The following is a 15505-nucleotide window of genomic DNA, read 5'->3' as shown; positions in this document are numbered from 1 at the left end:
CACTCTCAAATAAAAGATTTTTAAAGAAAAAATAAAATAGTGTAATTTGTGTGGTTCATGCATACATAAGCCAACATCACGTATTTTCCTCAGATATGTCCAGCTCCAAGGATAAACCCATCCTAAACACATCAGGGTTGTCACTGGGGAGGTTGGGGTTGGGGAGGTTATAATTCAATAACAAAATGAACAATATCTGATTTAAAGCCCAGGCCAAGTACTGTAGTTTCTGCTGGAAGGGTCATGCAATAAAGGTCCAGTCCTCAGCACATAATGCTACTTAGCAGTGCCTTTAAGAAGTAGGAGAAACTGAGAGGCTGTAAGTTATTGGGGGTGTATCAAGCAGAAGTTAGACCCAGTTCTTCTTTTCTCTCTCTGTTTCATCTGATACATATTCAGGTCATTATCTGTGTCTCGTCATAGGCCCAAAGCAACAGGCCAACTGGTCACAGATGAAAACGTGCATGACTGTGAGCCCACAGAAACACTTCCTCTTTACAAGCTGGTGATCTCTTGGTATTTTGTAATAGAAATATCAAGCTCATAAACATACCAAAGATATGAAGAGTACTTCGAAAGATGAACAGCTTAAAATATATGGAGAACTGATAAAATGATTCCTCAGAAAATAATACCCATTAAAACCACAGTGTGATGACATTTTGAAGTTAACAAGGTTGGTGAGTTGATACCACCCTGGGTTGTTGGAAGTCCTGGGAGGTCATCACTTTCATGAGTGAAAGTCATGCTGTGTTGCTGGAGAGTGGCTGGAAGCATCGATAGTCTAACACACACGTAACTTTTAATTCACATTTACAAGTTTCTCACACTGCTGAAACAGGTCTCCAAAAACAGATGAGGTGCAGGGAGATCTAATGCATTATGGTCTATTCTAGCAAACAAGGGAAAATAACCTGTAACCCATGGTATTGGCTTGATAAACATGGTATACTCATCCAACAAGACATTCAAGATTTGTTTAGAAATGGTGAAATCCATGTATATACTTTGAAGATTAATTGTTGAGAATGGCTAAGTTTACAAATAAGTACGTGGTTTGAATATTATTTTTACTATCTGTAAATGGAAAAGAGGGAAAAAAGGGAGGTGAGTGTGTCTGCTTGTGTGCTTGTTTACAAATAGAATATGTGTCCTTAAGAAATGGCCTCTGAGAATGTAGTCACATTAGTTTAGCCCACAACCTCCGTGCTGCACTTCATATCATATACTTTTATGCTTTTCTAGAAGACTTGTGTCTCCTAAGCTTACAGCCCGTGTTAATCATTTAAACTCAGAGCACAGGGCTGCTTTGACCTGAACTTCCCGAATCTCTCTCCCTTTAGAGATTTCTTCATCTTTCCTATGGATAAAAGGAGGTTGAAGTCTCTATTAAGGGCTAGGGAGTGGCTCAGTTCATAGAGTACTTGGCAACATATAAAACTGGTCTTGGTGGCACATGCTTATAAACGCAGCACATAAAAAGTGGAGGCAGGAAGATCAGGAGTTCAAGGCCAGTTTGAGGCTACCCTGGGCACTTGGGCCCAGTCTCCATAAATAAATAAATAAATAAATAAATAAATAAATAAATAAATAAATGCATGTTTATCATGAGCAAATGTACTCAAAGCCCTAGTGTCTCCTCTCTTGTTTTTAGGTTTTAGAGACAGGGTCTCTTCATGTAGCTCAGGCTTGCCTCTGTCTTCTGGGAGTATTCTCATAATAATAATAATAATCAACTATAAAGCACACATCATCATGCTACCCCCATGCCCTGTGCCTTTTATTGCACCTCCTGCAGTAATGTTCCAAGACAACCCTCCCCTTACTGCTCTGCCAGTGGCACAGGGCTTCCCACCCTCCCGTTCACTCCATTATTTTGTGTGGAAATCAAAGTTCATTGCAAAGCCAGTTACTGTCATCTGAAGGTGTCCCCTACCTCTCTTGAGTTGGGAACTTAATCCTCAGTCATACATAATTTTGAACCTTCAGTAGTGATGGGTCACAAGGGCTCTTGTTCTCGTGAATAAATTAATAACTTAATGAACATCGCAAGGGTAACTCTGTTATTTATCACTCTGACTAGCTTCCTCGTCCAGCTCTGTGGTGCCCTTCTCCTGTTAGGATGCAGGAAGAAGGCCTTGTCAGATACCAGCCACACAATCTTGGATTTCTTAGCCTCCAGAACCATGTTCTAAAGGAAACATTTATTTTAAACAAAAATAAAGAACCCAATCTCAGCAATTTTGTTTCAGGCTAGAGCAGAGGAGGTGCTGGGAATAGGGCTGGCATCCGAAGGGCTTATGGGAATGGGCTGACAGCTGAGCAGCTCTCAATCCACAGGGGGTGGAAATGGAAGCTTGGGCATGAGGCTGGGCCTCTCTCTGGCCAGTTCTAAACAGAACATGACTAGCTGGTCCTGTGCCTGTCCTCTCCATCTCTCCACAGCCCAGGACCAGTACTTTCAGGAATGAAGGCACAGATGCCGCTGCTTCATGAGGGAATCTTTCTCTTCTAAGTGCCAACTCCACATTTCTGTAAAAGCTGGGGCAGCAGACAGGACTCTGTGATAGAACTTTAGCAGTGTGGGCCTGAGGCCAGGTCTCTATTACAACATGACAGTTAAAGCAGACACTCTACCACCTGATGGCACAGGCTGTCCCTTTCTTACTTGCCATGCAACCTCAGCAACTTTCTTCCTCTCTCCAGGCCCCGGTATAGCAACAGCACATACCTCAAAGCCCTGCTGTGGGGATTGACTATGCTGTTACTACACATAAGCGGCTAAGGGGCCTAGTATACAGCCCTTTCTCAGTATCACAGTTGCTCTGCTGTCCAGCTACGTGTCTTGTTGTCAAATCCTGCTAATTGCATCATTTAATTAGTTTCAGAATAAAACTGCTAGGAATTTCCCAGAAGGTGACAATTTTCTGCCATCTTCAAAACCCAAGTTTGCTACTTTCATTCTCCTTGTGTGGGTCTACAACACGTTGATGGGTACTGAGCAAGAGATACCTCTCTTGCCAGATGGTGTAGCTCTCAGCTTCTACTCTCTGTCAGCTCGACTAGGCTGAAACCCACCAACGAACACACTTGAGTTTCCCTATGAGGGTGATTCTAGAAAAGTTTGTTTATTTGTTTATGTTTCATGTGTACTGCTGTTTTGCCTGCATGAGTGTGTGTAAAACAGTTGGATCACCTGAAACTGGAGTTATAGATGTAAGCTGACGTGTGGGTCTGGGAATTGAACCTGGGTCCTCTGGTGGAGAAGTCAGTGCTCTTAACTGCTGAGCAATCTCCACAGCCCCTTTTAAATTTTTTTGTTAGTTTGCTTGTTTTTTTTGTTTGTTTGTTGTGTTTTGTTTTGGAGATAGGGTTTCCTCTGTGTAGCTCTGGCTTCCTGGAACTTACTCCATAGACCAGGCTGGCCTCAAACTCACAGAGATCCTGCCTCTGCCTCTCGAATTCTGGGATTAAAGGCATGGGCCACCACTGTCGGGCTTGCAAAGTTTAAGTGAAGGAAGCACTCCTGTATGTTGGCTAACATGCATCTCTCCCTGCTCCTTGACCACAGACACAGTGTTATCAGCTGCCTCAGGCTCCTGCCACCATGCCTTTCTCCCAGTAATGGACCGTATCTTCAGACTGTAAGCCAAAGTAAACTTTACCTTATTCTGGTTTTGTCAGGTATTTTGTGACAGCGGTGAAAAAGCACCAGCATTCACCCTGCTTGATGTGGACTGCCAGGCCTGGCCTTCCTAAAGGTGCTGTCTGCTTTTCTCAGTGGCTCTGGTTCCTGTCGGCCTTGTGTGACTTGCCAGAGCTACTCCAGCCTTCTAGTCTCCCAACATGTTCAATGAATCACGCCTTGCTCATCTCTAAGACTTTCTACTCTCTATTCCCTGGTGAGAATCTTCTTCCCCTGGGCAGTCACATGGCTATGTCCTATCTTCTTCATAAGTCCCTGTTCAAGTTGAACCTCTTCTATCCAGCTTGTACTGACCACTCTGCTGAAGGTAGGAGCTCCTATGGGAGCAGAGTCTGAGGCAGGACGACCAAGAGTTCAAGGCTAGCCTGTGTAACATAGCATGTAACGTGGCTCTCATAAATAAATAATTATTCATTTCTTTTCACAAGAAAATAGCATCTACAAAGAAAAGAACTATCTCGTTTATTAATGGGATTTAAACCTGGAAAGTATAGACTTTTGGGCAAAAATCTGTTAAATGAATAAGCAAATAGAATACAAGACGTTTCTCCTGGGAAGATATAGTTCTATTTTAGATTTAGACATTCCCAAAAGAAATGTTCTTTGGACTTCATGAAGGGCTCCTCCCCACCTCATTCAAGCAGTGCTCTCTGAGCGCTCCTCCCCACCCCATTCCTGCAGTGCTCTCTGAGCGCTCCTCCCCACCCCATTCATGCAGTGCTCTCTGAGCGCTCCTCCCCACCCCATTCATGCAGTGCTCTCTGAGTGCTCCTCCCCACCCCATTCATGCAGTGCTCTCTGAGCACTCCTCCCCACCCCATTCATGCAGTGCTCTCTGAGTGCTACTTCCCACCTCATTCATGCAGTGGTCTCTGAGCGCTCCTCCCCACCCCATTCATGCAGTGCTCTCTGAGCGCTCCTCCCCACCCCATTCATGCAGTGCTCCAAGGCCTTAGAAGCAGTTTGTAACTCCCCATCTCTGTGCTGCGCAGACTTGTAGGCTTTGAAGATGGTAGCACTTCCCCACCTCACTCAGGATGACTGCTGCGTCCTTTCTAGCAGGACAGTTTCTCTCATTTTCCTGTCACATCTCTCCTCACAAGGTTTTGTTTGTTTCTGTCTTACAGCATTCAGCACCCTGAGATAACAAAATTCACCTGCTTGCCTTCTCTTCTCCAAGCAAACTATCCAAAGGAGAGCAAGGAGTTCACAGTGCCTGAGTGCTCGGCAGCCACTGGGGAGTATCCATTGAATAAATGAAAAAGGAATCTTCCCATTACCCTCCAAGAACAGTAACCGCTAAGCTGGGAAGACAATACTCACTCCACGCTCACTAACCTTGACCTTGAGTAGTTTCTCATGCAGAGGAACCATAGATATCTAATTAGATGCTAATTACACCCAATCAACTCAGGGCTTGGGGAAGGGGCTGGGCTAATGAGGTTGGCAGGCACATGAAAATGGAGATGTCCAGCACTTGGCTTTGATGCTGGCCTCACGACCTAAACATATAGGTCATGGACACAGGGGACTGGTGGATGCATGTATCAGACCAACAAAAGCAGTCCTGCATCCTGGAAAAACCCAGCATAATTCACACCCCGGTTCCATTGCCGTTCTACTGAAAGGACAAATGAGACTGAATCCTAAGTCCCAAAAGGAACCAGAGAGGAAGGTGACTTATCATCTGAATGGATGATGTTTACTTTCCCAAGAATGTTTGCTGTTTTCTGGACAGATATAACAAGAAGAGTTCAGGAGAAGGGCCTGTGCCAACCATGTGGAAACGAGCTGCCCGTTCTCCAAGATGTCAGCGCCTTCCTGGGGGCAGCCTTTAAGCTCCCAGCAAACACGTGTCATCAGGGAGGTTCACCCCAGACGTCATCATAGGCACCTGAGAACATTGGGAAGATTTGAAGCAAAGCCCTTCACATCTTTAAAGGCTCCTGTTTTACTGGGAACTTGGAGCCTACAGGACTCCATACCAGGATTATCAGTGGGTCTCAACCAAACCTTTTCTTCAGTTAGGCTTTATTCTTGGGGTTCCTGCTAGCTCTCCAGCCTCCTAGAGCTTCTCCTCAACTTTGTCCTTGACGTCCTGGCCCCAGTGGGCTCTCCTCAGGTGCTCACCTGCTGGTCTTGACCGGTGCACAGCGCAGCCACAGTGGAGACACCATCAGGAGGACGACAGATCCAATTCTTGACACTGCAGCTGAAACCTTCGCACGTGCCTCTCTCCACGTCCCTCTGGGCTCCGGCAGCCCGGCGCCCCTTGGCTCCGCGCCCAGGCGCCGGCCGGAGCCGCGAGGGCTGCGGGGAGGCGCACCGCGGAACCGAGTTTCCGGGAGGGCGGCGGTCGGCGGATCGGGGCGGGCCTTGCTAGAGCGAAGCAGTCCAACTGGTCTGACCGGGACTCTGGGCTGGGCGGCAGGCTTGGGCCTGGTGTAACCCTTGCACAGAGCCGCGTTTCTCCGCCCCATTTGGTTGATTTTGTCAAGCACATAAACCGGAAACTGTGGCCAGACCCACATAAGCTGCATGCCTGCAATGGGACAATAATTAAGTATCGCCCCAAATCCATTATTTCTTACTCATTTAGTAGACACAGGCAAAGAAGGCATTATTGGAGCTCAGAGCTTCATCTGCTTGCAACTGTTGACCCACTGTGACTGAGGGCATGCTGGCAAACAGCTGCGACTTGAAATGTAGAGACACTTGCCCAAACATAATTTTAGACATAGACTGACAGTTATGTATTTTCAATACCCCTCTCTCTGGCGCCATCCAGAGTGTATTCCCGTCACTACAGGTAAGACCTACCGCCGGAGCTTCTCTCCTATAACATATAACATATAACATCTTCATTGTCTTGTAACACATCTTTCATGTTATGATACAGTACCTGAGATAAACTACTTATAAGGAGGAAAAAAAAAGATTTTGAACCATGGTTGCTAAGGTTTCTGTCTGTGGTCACTTGGTCATGTTTAGTCCTGTGTCATGCTAGGGAATGGCTGTTAGGGAGGCTGTTCACAGCATGGTGGCCAGGAAACACCAGAGAGACAGGAAGGAGCAAGGTCCACCCTCTACAAAGGCATAGTGCTAATGACCCAACTTTCTATTGTCCCACCTCCTAAAAGGTTCACCTCCTCTGCTGGGGACCAAGCCTGTAGCATATGTACCTTTAGGGACATTTAAGATCTAAGGAAGAACATACATTGTTGTAGACACTGGGCTCAAGGACTCTATTCAGCAATATTGCTGTGCTGTTGCTGTAATGAATTGTTTTCTATGAAATTATGACAGGAATATAGACTGGGAAGAATACAGATTGGAGACATTTCATAGTTGCCCACTTAACACAGACAAACAGAGAAAACTAAGAAGCATCCAGAGGGAAGAGTAACACAGCTTGCATACAGGAATGAATTTGTTCTCATTAGAAGCCATCATACAGGAAAATGCTGAAATGGCATCTTTAAGATGCTGAAAACAATCTGGGGCTGGAGAGACAGTTCAATGACTTCAGCTTGGTTTGCAACACCAATGACTGGTGGTTCACAACTCCCTGTACCTGGCTCTGTGGGATCTGACATCCTCTCTGGCCTCCTTAAACACCTGCACACATGTGGTATATACACATGAAGACACATATGCACACATACAGAAACACAAAAATATCAAATAATAAGCTGTCACCTTGTTGAACTGTACCCATGAAATTTTCTTAAATAAGAAGCAAGAAGAGAAAGTCTGAAAAAAGTAATTATTCAGATAAATTATAATTAAAAATATTATACACATTTAAATGATATTATAACTAATAAATAGTACAATATAAATTTTGTTAGCATTATTATAAAATATAGTGAACAAATTATTCAAAATGAGGGTGACAATATGAAAGTAACTTGGAACACTAGAAAGCTAAATCTATGATTTTTCTTGTTTCTATTACATTATCTAAAAGTTTATTCACTAAAATAGTGACATATTATGATGAAGTTTATTAACTCATATAGAAGCAGAATGCATAAAATTCACAAAGTACAAAAGGGACAATATTGTCACGGATTTTTACATAATGTATACAATTTAAATTTAGGACAAACCAGTAAAATACATAAAAGATTATTATTAGACAAATAGGATAATAAAAATGAATCAGTAATGACATTAAGCACCTCAATTAAAATGCAAAGCCACCAAAAGGCTAATAAAACATGTCCTACTTGCACTGAAATCACAAAGGACACACTCAACAAATATGTACAATGAAATGAGAAGAATGTGGGAAGTATACTATGCAATGTTTAGTTTTTTGAGAATTTTTTTGTTTTTTCGAGAAAGGGTTTTTCTGTTTTGTTTTGAGCATTTAAAAAAAGATTTATTTGTTTATGTATATGAGTGCTCTATTTGCATGTATGCCTGCACACCAGAAGAGGGCATCAGATCCCTTTATAGATGGTTGTGAGCCACTATGTGGTTGCTGGTTAAACTGAGACCTCTGGAAGAGCAGCCAATCCTCTTAACTCCTGAGCCATTTCTTCAGCCCCTGTAATGTTCAATCTTAGATAAAGTAAAATTTAATACGGAGATAATATCATTAATAAAAGGGTCAATATAAAGTGAGAAAAATATCAAGTTACTAAGATGATTCTTAATATACATTTATCCAACAATGAAATTACCAAGTACACAAGGTAAAAGCTGATGGAACTGAGAGAAATGAGAGAGAAAACACAGTCATCACTGTGTACTCCTAAACCTCTGTGCTATAACTAGAGAAAAAACAGTCATTACTGTATAGTCATAAAGCCCTGTGTTATAACTAGAGAATAAAACACAGTTATCACTGTGTTGTCCTAAACCCTTGTGCTATAACTTGTGAATTCAATGTATAAAATACCTACGAGGATGCAGAAGACCTAAACTACACTGTTGCCCAACTTGATCAAATTGATCTTTTGAAATTTTACACCAACATTATGGCACACATTCTTTGCAGCTGTGCAGGGAACATTCCACAAGGACTACCAGAGACTCTACATTCAGAAACTCATATGGCCATATTTTCTAATCACAAGGACATAAAGTTAAGAGCACACAACAGTATCTTATCTAGAAACCCACACGAGACATTTGGAAATTGAACAATACACGTCTAAGCAAGATGTGGGTCAAAGAATAAACCATAAGAAATATGAGCAAATATTTCAAACTAAAATGACAGAAAATCAGACCAAAACAACAGTGTTAGGATGTCCAAATGTAGATCTATAAATCTCATAGCCAAAGTATCAAGGTAATTTGTAGCGAAGGGAAAGCCTTCTCAATAGGTGGTTCTGGTACAAACAGGACTGTTTAATATCTGAGTCTTATAACTCAATATAAAAAGAACAGTCCAGTTCTAAAAATATGCAAAAGTCCAGGGCTGGTGTCAAAAGTCTGCAACCTCCACTGCTTAACAGGTAGTATAACTTACTGTGACCCTGTCTGGAAATAGAAAGGGCAAAGGCCCTGAACATAATATCTGTGAATAAGATAGACAAATAGGCAATAAACACAAAAAGATGTGTAACTTCATTGGCTATTGGGGAAATGCAAAACAAAGCCACAATAATGCATCCATATATTGGTTATAATTTTAGACAGATAAAAAGTAGGGCCAGTGTCTCAGTCAGGGTTTCTATTCCTTCACAAGCATCATGACCAAGAAGCAAGTTGGGGAGGAAAGGGTTTATTCAGTTTATACTTCCATGTTGCTGTTCACCACCAAAGGAAGTCAGGACTGGAACTCAAGCAGGTCAGGAAGCAGGAGCTGATGCAGAGGCCATGGAGGGATGTTACTTACTGGCTTGCTTCCCCTGGCTTGCTCAGCCTGCTTTCCTATAGAACCCAGGACTACCAGCCCAGGGATGGCACCAACTACAATGGGCCCTCCTCCTTGATCACTAATTGAGAAAATGCCTTACAGCTGGATCTCATGGAGACATTTTCTCAAGGGAGGCTCTTTTCTGTGATAACTCCAGCTTGTGTCAAGTTGACACAAAACCAGCAAGTACAATTGACCCCTTGTCAACTTGACACACAAACACATCACTATTAAGCCTCAACCCTTACTTTCTTATTCATCCTTAAGATCTAAATAACTTTAAAGTCCCACAGTCTTTACATAGTAAAAGTTCAATCCCTTTAAAATATCCAATATCTTTTAAAGTTCAAAGTCTTAAAAATTCAGTCTCTTAACTGCAGCCTTCACTAAAATACCTTCTTACTTCAAGAGGGAAAAAATATCAGGGCACAGTCATAATCAAAAGCAAAATCAAACTCCAATTGTCCAATATCTGGGATCCACTCACGATCTTCTGGGCTCCTCCAAGGGCTTGGGTCACTTCTCCAGCCCTGCTCTTTGTAGCACACACCTTGTCTTCTAGGCTCCAGCTGCCTGTACCCCACTGCTGCTGCTGTTCTTAGTGGTCATCTCATGGTACTGGCATCTCCAAAACACTGCTGTCTTCCTCTGTGCCATAGGCTCTCTTCATGGTGCCTCAACTCCTTTGTTTGACCCCTTCAGTCCTAGACCATCAACTACAACTGAGGCTGCACTTTCTTCACCAATGGCCTTCCATGACCTCTCACAGTGCCAAGCCTCAATTGCTCTTCATGACCCCTTCATACCTTCAAAACCAGTACCACCTGGGTGGCTCTTACACATTACCAAGTCCAGCCACAACACAAGGTACAGCCCTGGCTATTTATGGAACACAGTCTGTCATGGAATCAGCCTAGCCTTCTCAAGCACAACCACACAAAGACATCATGCATTCACCACACAGAAAAAAAACCCTGTAATAACAATGATAGTAATAATAAATAATAATAATAATTAATAATAATAATAATAATCTACTCAGTCTAAAGTAGCAACAAACAACAAGAAGAGCACAAATGTTCTCTTGTGGCAGCACACACACACACACACACACACACACACACACGTGATCCCAGAGACTGGGAGACTGAGACAGGAGGATTGAAACTTGGAGTCTAGAAGTGAGATACTCTCTCTCTCTCTAAAAATTGAATTTAAAAATGATGAGGACAAGTTTGAAATAATATAGATTATTATTACAATATAGATGAGCGGCTAAGCAGAACACAGTGAAATACTTAATATACTGTGCAAATTCAAATCAACAACGAGACACTACTTCATGTTAAATTGAACTGTTTAGTATAAAGCTGTTCCTGCATTTTCTAAATCTGGCCTAAAGATTTCTCTATCCAGGCAAATCACAGCCTAACTTGAATACAAACAGCCTCACTGTTGTAAGGGTATCAATCAATTAAAAGGGAAGGGGACTTCCAATTGCTCAAACAAAATAGATGGCAGATGGAACCATTCCTTGATCTCTGTATGTCACTTACATTTTCTATGTGTCACTTACATTACATATCATTGCTTTTGGTTGGCTATAAATGTTGTTGTTTCTCCATTGGTAAAATGAGCCAGTTCAAGCCAGATTAAATTATGTATAAATGTAGGTTTTTTGGGAAGCTGCTCTAAGGAGGGCAGGTTCTCAAGCCCCAAGGAAGGAGGCAAGGGAAGTTGCCATGGCGGAAGGAGACAGTAGGGAGGGAGGAAGAGAAAGAGAGAAAGAGCTCTTGGGAGACAAAAGAGGAGAAAGGGGACAGAGAGACTAAAATGTCTGGTTATAAGGGAAGAGTCTGTGGGGGAAGGGCAGCCCAGTCCCTGGGCTGGGATGGTAGAGTAGAAGGCAGCATATGCTAGGTAGGGACTGAGGGATGTTGGGAGAACCTAGAGGCCAGGTCTGCTTTGGTATGAAAGATATGCATCTCAGCTGTTTGTTCTGGGGTCTGAAGCCCAACAATAAATATAACCCACTGATATGAATGAGGCTTTCAAATAGTTTTTCGATGCTGGGTTCTAATACCCAGCTAGAACTATAATTTTCAAGCTCTGTTCTGAAACACACAGTCCTGTGTTTGTAGGGCCAAAGGTGCCCTGAGGTCCCTTTGATCCTTTGAGTGGGATAGGGAGAGATGTCATATTCCTCTCGGAATGTGTCAACAAAAAGAGGAGTATGAGAGGCTAAGATCTAGAGAGCTATATGGACTGGTTCCCAGGAGGCACACAGAGCCACAGGATAAGGCCATCCTGGGGAACACAGTCCTGAGGGGGTGGTGGGGTTATGCACTTTACCAAGTAACTATCTTAAATTGCCTTGATTGGTGGATAAGAAAGCCTAGAAGGGTGTGGGGGCAGATTTTCCCTGGGGAGTCTGGAAAAAAACAAAATTTGACTAGTCTGAGGCAAGAACTGAGCTAATTGGAGGTGTCTAACCAAGATTCTTTTTTGGATGGTTGCCCTCTGGTGGAAATTTTCTGAACTTCTTTTCTTGCCCCCGTGCGATCAAGACACCAAAGCCCATGGTTCCTCTATTCAACTTCATAAATAAGAACCCCAATTCTTTTTCACAATCCATTCTTTTCTAAGATAACTGGGTTCAATAGAAAACATTTTGAGATTTACTTCTGTGGATTAGATATTTTATAAACAAAACTACAAAAACTATACCGATTTAATATCAGTCATAGTGACATTGTTTAAACTATTTGCCAAAAAAAGTGAAGTTCCAAGTTGTCAGGTACCCACAAGCCTTATGACCCTCAAGCAGTTGGAGACGTAATGTGAAGAATGAAACTCTCTGGGAACTGAGGCAGAGACAGGCAGATCTCTGTGCATTTGAGGAGAGCCTTGTGTGCAAAGCGAGTTTCAGGATTGCCAGGGTTGTTACACAGAAAAATCCTGTCTCAAATAACCAAACCAAACAAAATCAACCAGTTAACCAACCAACCAACCAACCAACCAACCAACCAACCCCGAAAAACCTCCAGGTTACCCTTACTGTTTATTCTTCTTACATATTTAAGCATAGTAAAACTTTTGAAAAAAGTTTCCACATGACAGTTATAACAATACAGTGTTAGGCATAGTTACATAGAAACTCCCTAGCAAGGCAGCAAAGCACCTGTGACCTTTACAATAAGAATGAATTCTATTGGCTGATAAACAAGGGCTAGGGTGTAGGATCTGTGACAAGCGTAAGGATGGATTCTATTGGTGGAGAATGCAAAGCACATGGGACCTTGTTGTGGTTTGTGTATGCTCAGCCCAGGGAGTGGCGCTATTAGAAGATGTGGCCCTGTTGGAGTAGGTGTGTCACTGTGGGTGTGGCTTTAAGACCCTACTCTTAGCTGTCTGGAAGCCAGTTTCTGCTAGCAGCCTCCAGATGAAGGTTCCTCTTGCACCATGCCTGCCTGGATGCTTCCATGTTCCTGCCTTAATGATAATGGACTGAACCTCTGAACCTGTAAGCCAATCCCGATTAAATGTTGTCCTTATAAGAGTTGCCTTGGTCATAGTGTCTGTTCACAGCAGTTAAAACCCTAATTAAGACAGGCCTCTTTCATGGGAATGAGTTCTAGTTACTGTTGACAAGGCCCAGAATTAGGGCCTAAACAATTCTCAGGATATTGTGGGGATTCAGGTGGAAGTTGGCTCATAATAGAATAGCAAAAAAAAAAAAAAAAAACCACCAGATTTTTTTCTAGCCACTTAATCCAGCATTCCAGGTGACCAGGTGCCATTTATTTCCTTCTGTTGAAGAAAATAGCACCCCTTCAAGCCGCCTACCTGTGCTTGATGATCCTGGTTTCTCCAATGCTTATGCTAAGCTGTGCCTCCCACACCTAGCATTTTAGCCAACCTTATGATTGAGACAGCAGGGAATTATCAATTTCTCTTTCTTTAAAGTAGTTTCAGTTTGCAACCCATGTGGTGTCCAACTCACAATCCTCCTGCCTCAGCTACCCAAGTGGTGATATTACAGGTGTATATCACACACTTCTGAAGAATCAGCAATTTTCTCATTCCTAGAGAGAGAGGAGGGAAGAGGGAGGGAGAGAGTGACCAGGAGCAATTTGGCGTGTCTGGGACCTGGAAATATGAACTCACAGTGACAGTGGCAATGAGACCTATCACATGGCGGTGGGTGATGACATCAATAAGCTGCTAGTGCTGAGAAAGATGGCTGGTGAGCACCTGACTTACAACAAATAGCTCATCAGAACTCTTGATTGTTAAAATTCTGAACGCTCGAAGTCTTAGTATAACAATAGCACAGCGAGGGAAAGAAATCTGAAGAGTTGTTCATTTTTTATATAACTTAAGTCACTTTCTTTTACAAGGTGCATTTACATACTTTAAAGCACCTTAGACCCTCACAACCTAAGCTTTCATGTCCTCAGACTTACCCCAGTCTCACCATTACTGCTCCTAACTGGAAGGAGACTTCCCTTGAATGTGCTACCTCAGCCTGGTCTCCCCTGCTGCATTCCATTCCTTGTTCCACTCCAAATCCAAAGATGGATTTTGTGTAGTGGCTGGTATCTTCAGTGCAAGCCAAGAACTCCAAAGCCCAGCCGTGTCAAACTCAAATGTCTGCACATTTGTTGTTTTAAATATAGCCCAAATAAGCAGGTGCTTGTCCACTAAAGTCCTATTGGCTGCCAAGATACAGACCCAACTAAACCCAATAACTTTATGCCAAATTGTTTCCCTTTGGAGTAAAAAATCAGAGATTCCCTGATGTGTCTCTGAGAGACATTCCTTAGGTGTGGAAACCTCCTCTTCAACTCCCATCTATCCTGGGGCTTCTTTTGCTCTCTTCCCCTTCTGTGTGGGACCTCCATCAGGCTTGGGCAGACGCTGGTGGTGAGCATCCACCTTGTACTGGTGAAAGAACATTGCTTACTAAAGTGCGTGAGTGCTACTGCCATCTGGTGTCATTTTTCTCTGCTCTGCTCCACATTTTTCCCTGGTTTATGAGCTCCTTCAAAACTTGCCTGGTCTCAATCCAGTCCACACAGGTTTATTGGCTGACCTAATTTGTAAATTCCTACTGATGTGTACAGGGGCTAACTTCAAGTAGCTACTATTCACAAGATATTGATGTATATATGCGTGAGACAGAGATTCTTGGATGTGTTGGACTGACATTTTTGCAGATGGTTGTGGCCTAAAGCTTTCCTTTCAGAATATTTTAAGAAACATCTGAAGTCTAACTACAGCAATAAGAGGGGGAAGTTTTAAGCTTTGTGTAGTGGTAGTATCGTAGCCAATGAGGTTCATCTGAGGCATGATTATTGCTAATTGAAAGAAGGGGAGGTTTTGGTATGGTCATGAGACAGGGAGTAGGGGAGACAGAGAGAAGGTGGAATTTATAATTATGGTAACCCTATTGGTAAATGTGCTGGGGTGCATACACTGCATGGCAGCAGTTTGGGAAGGCAGTGCTTTTATTTTCTCTCCCCCACTCCTTCCCTCCCTCCTTCCCTTCCTCTTCCCCTCCCTCCCTTTCTCCCCTCTCCTCCTCCTCTTCTTTGTCCTCTTCCCCCTCCTTCCCCTCCTCCTCCTTTTGAAACAAAGTTTTTCTGTGTAGCCTAGTTGTCCTGGAACTTGCCCTGTAGACCAGGCTGGCCTCAAACTCAGTGATCTGCCTACTCTGATTTCTAGTGCTGGGTCTAAGGGTGTGCATCACCACACCTGTCGAAAATAGTGCTTTTCAAATTTTAGCCTGTATGCTTTTTCTAGGAATCTGGTTAACGTGAGCTTCTAAGCCAGGAAGTCTGGTGTGAAGCCCAAGGAGCTGACATTTTATTCCCAAATGATGGGGTTGCAAATAGTGGATCATACTTGAAGCAAGGAAGCTT

General features: G+C 43.0%; 1 protein-coding gene and 1 pseudogene across 1 annotated transcript in view; one reads left to right on the top strand and one right to left on the bottom strand.

Moving 5' to 3' along the window:
* The window catches only part of Psd4 (pleckstrin and Sec7 domain containing 4), a 34778-nt gene extending 28811 nt beyond the window's left edge, over positions 1-5967 (bottom strand). Inside the window, exon 1 of the mRNA XM_028772816.1 lies at positions 5837-5967. The gene's annotated coding sequence lies outside the window, so the exon portion shown is untranslated. The remainder of the gene's footprint in view (positions 1-5836) is intronic.
* Positions 5968-14884: 8917 nt separating this feature from the next.
* On the top strand, positions 14885-14982 carry LOC114625625 (annotated as a pseudogene).
* Positions 14983-15505: the final 523 nt, after the last annotated feature.

The sequence above is a fragment of the Grammomys surdaster genome, unplaced genomic scaffold (assembly GCF_004785775.1).
Source record: "Grammomys surdaster isolate TR1022 unplaced genomic scaffold, NIH_TR_1.0 219, whole genome shotgun sequence".
Lineage (NCBI taxonomy): Eukaryota > Metazoa > Chordata > Mammalia > Rodentia > Muridae > Grammomys > Grammomys surdaster.
Note: the sequence above shows the minus strand (reverse complement) of the source record. Positions and strands in the feature narration are given on the sequence as shown.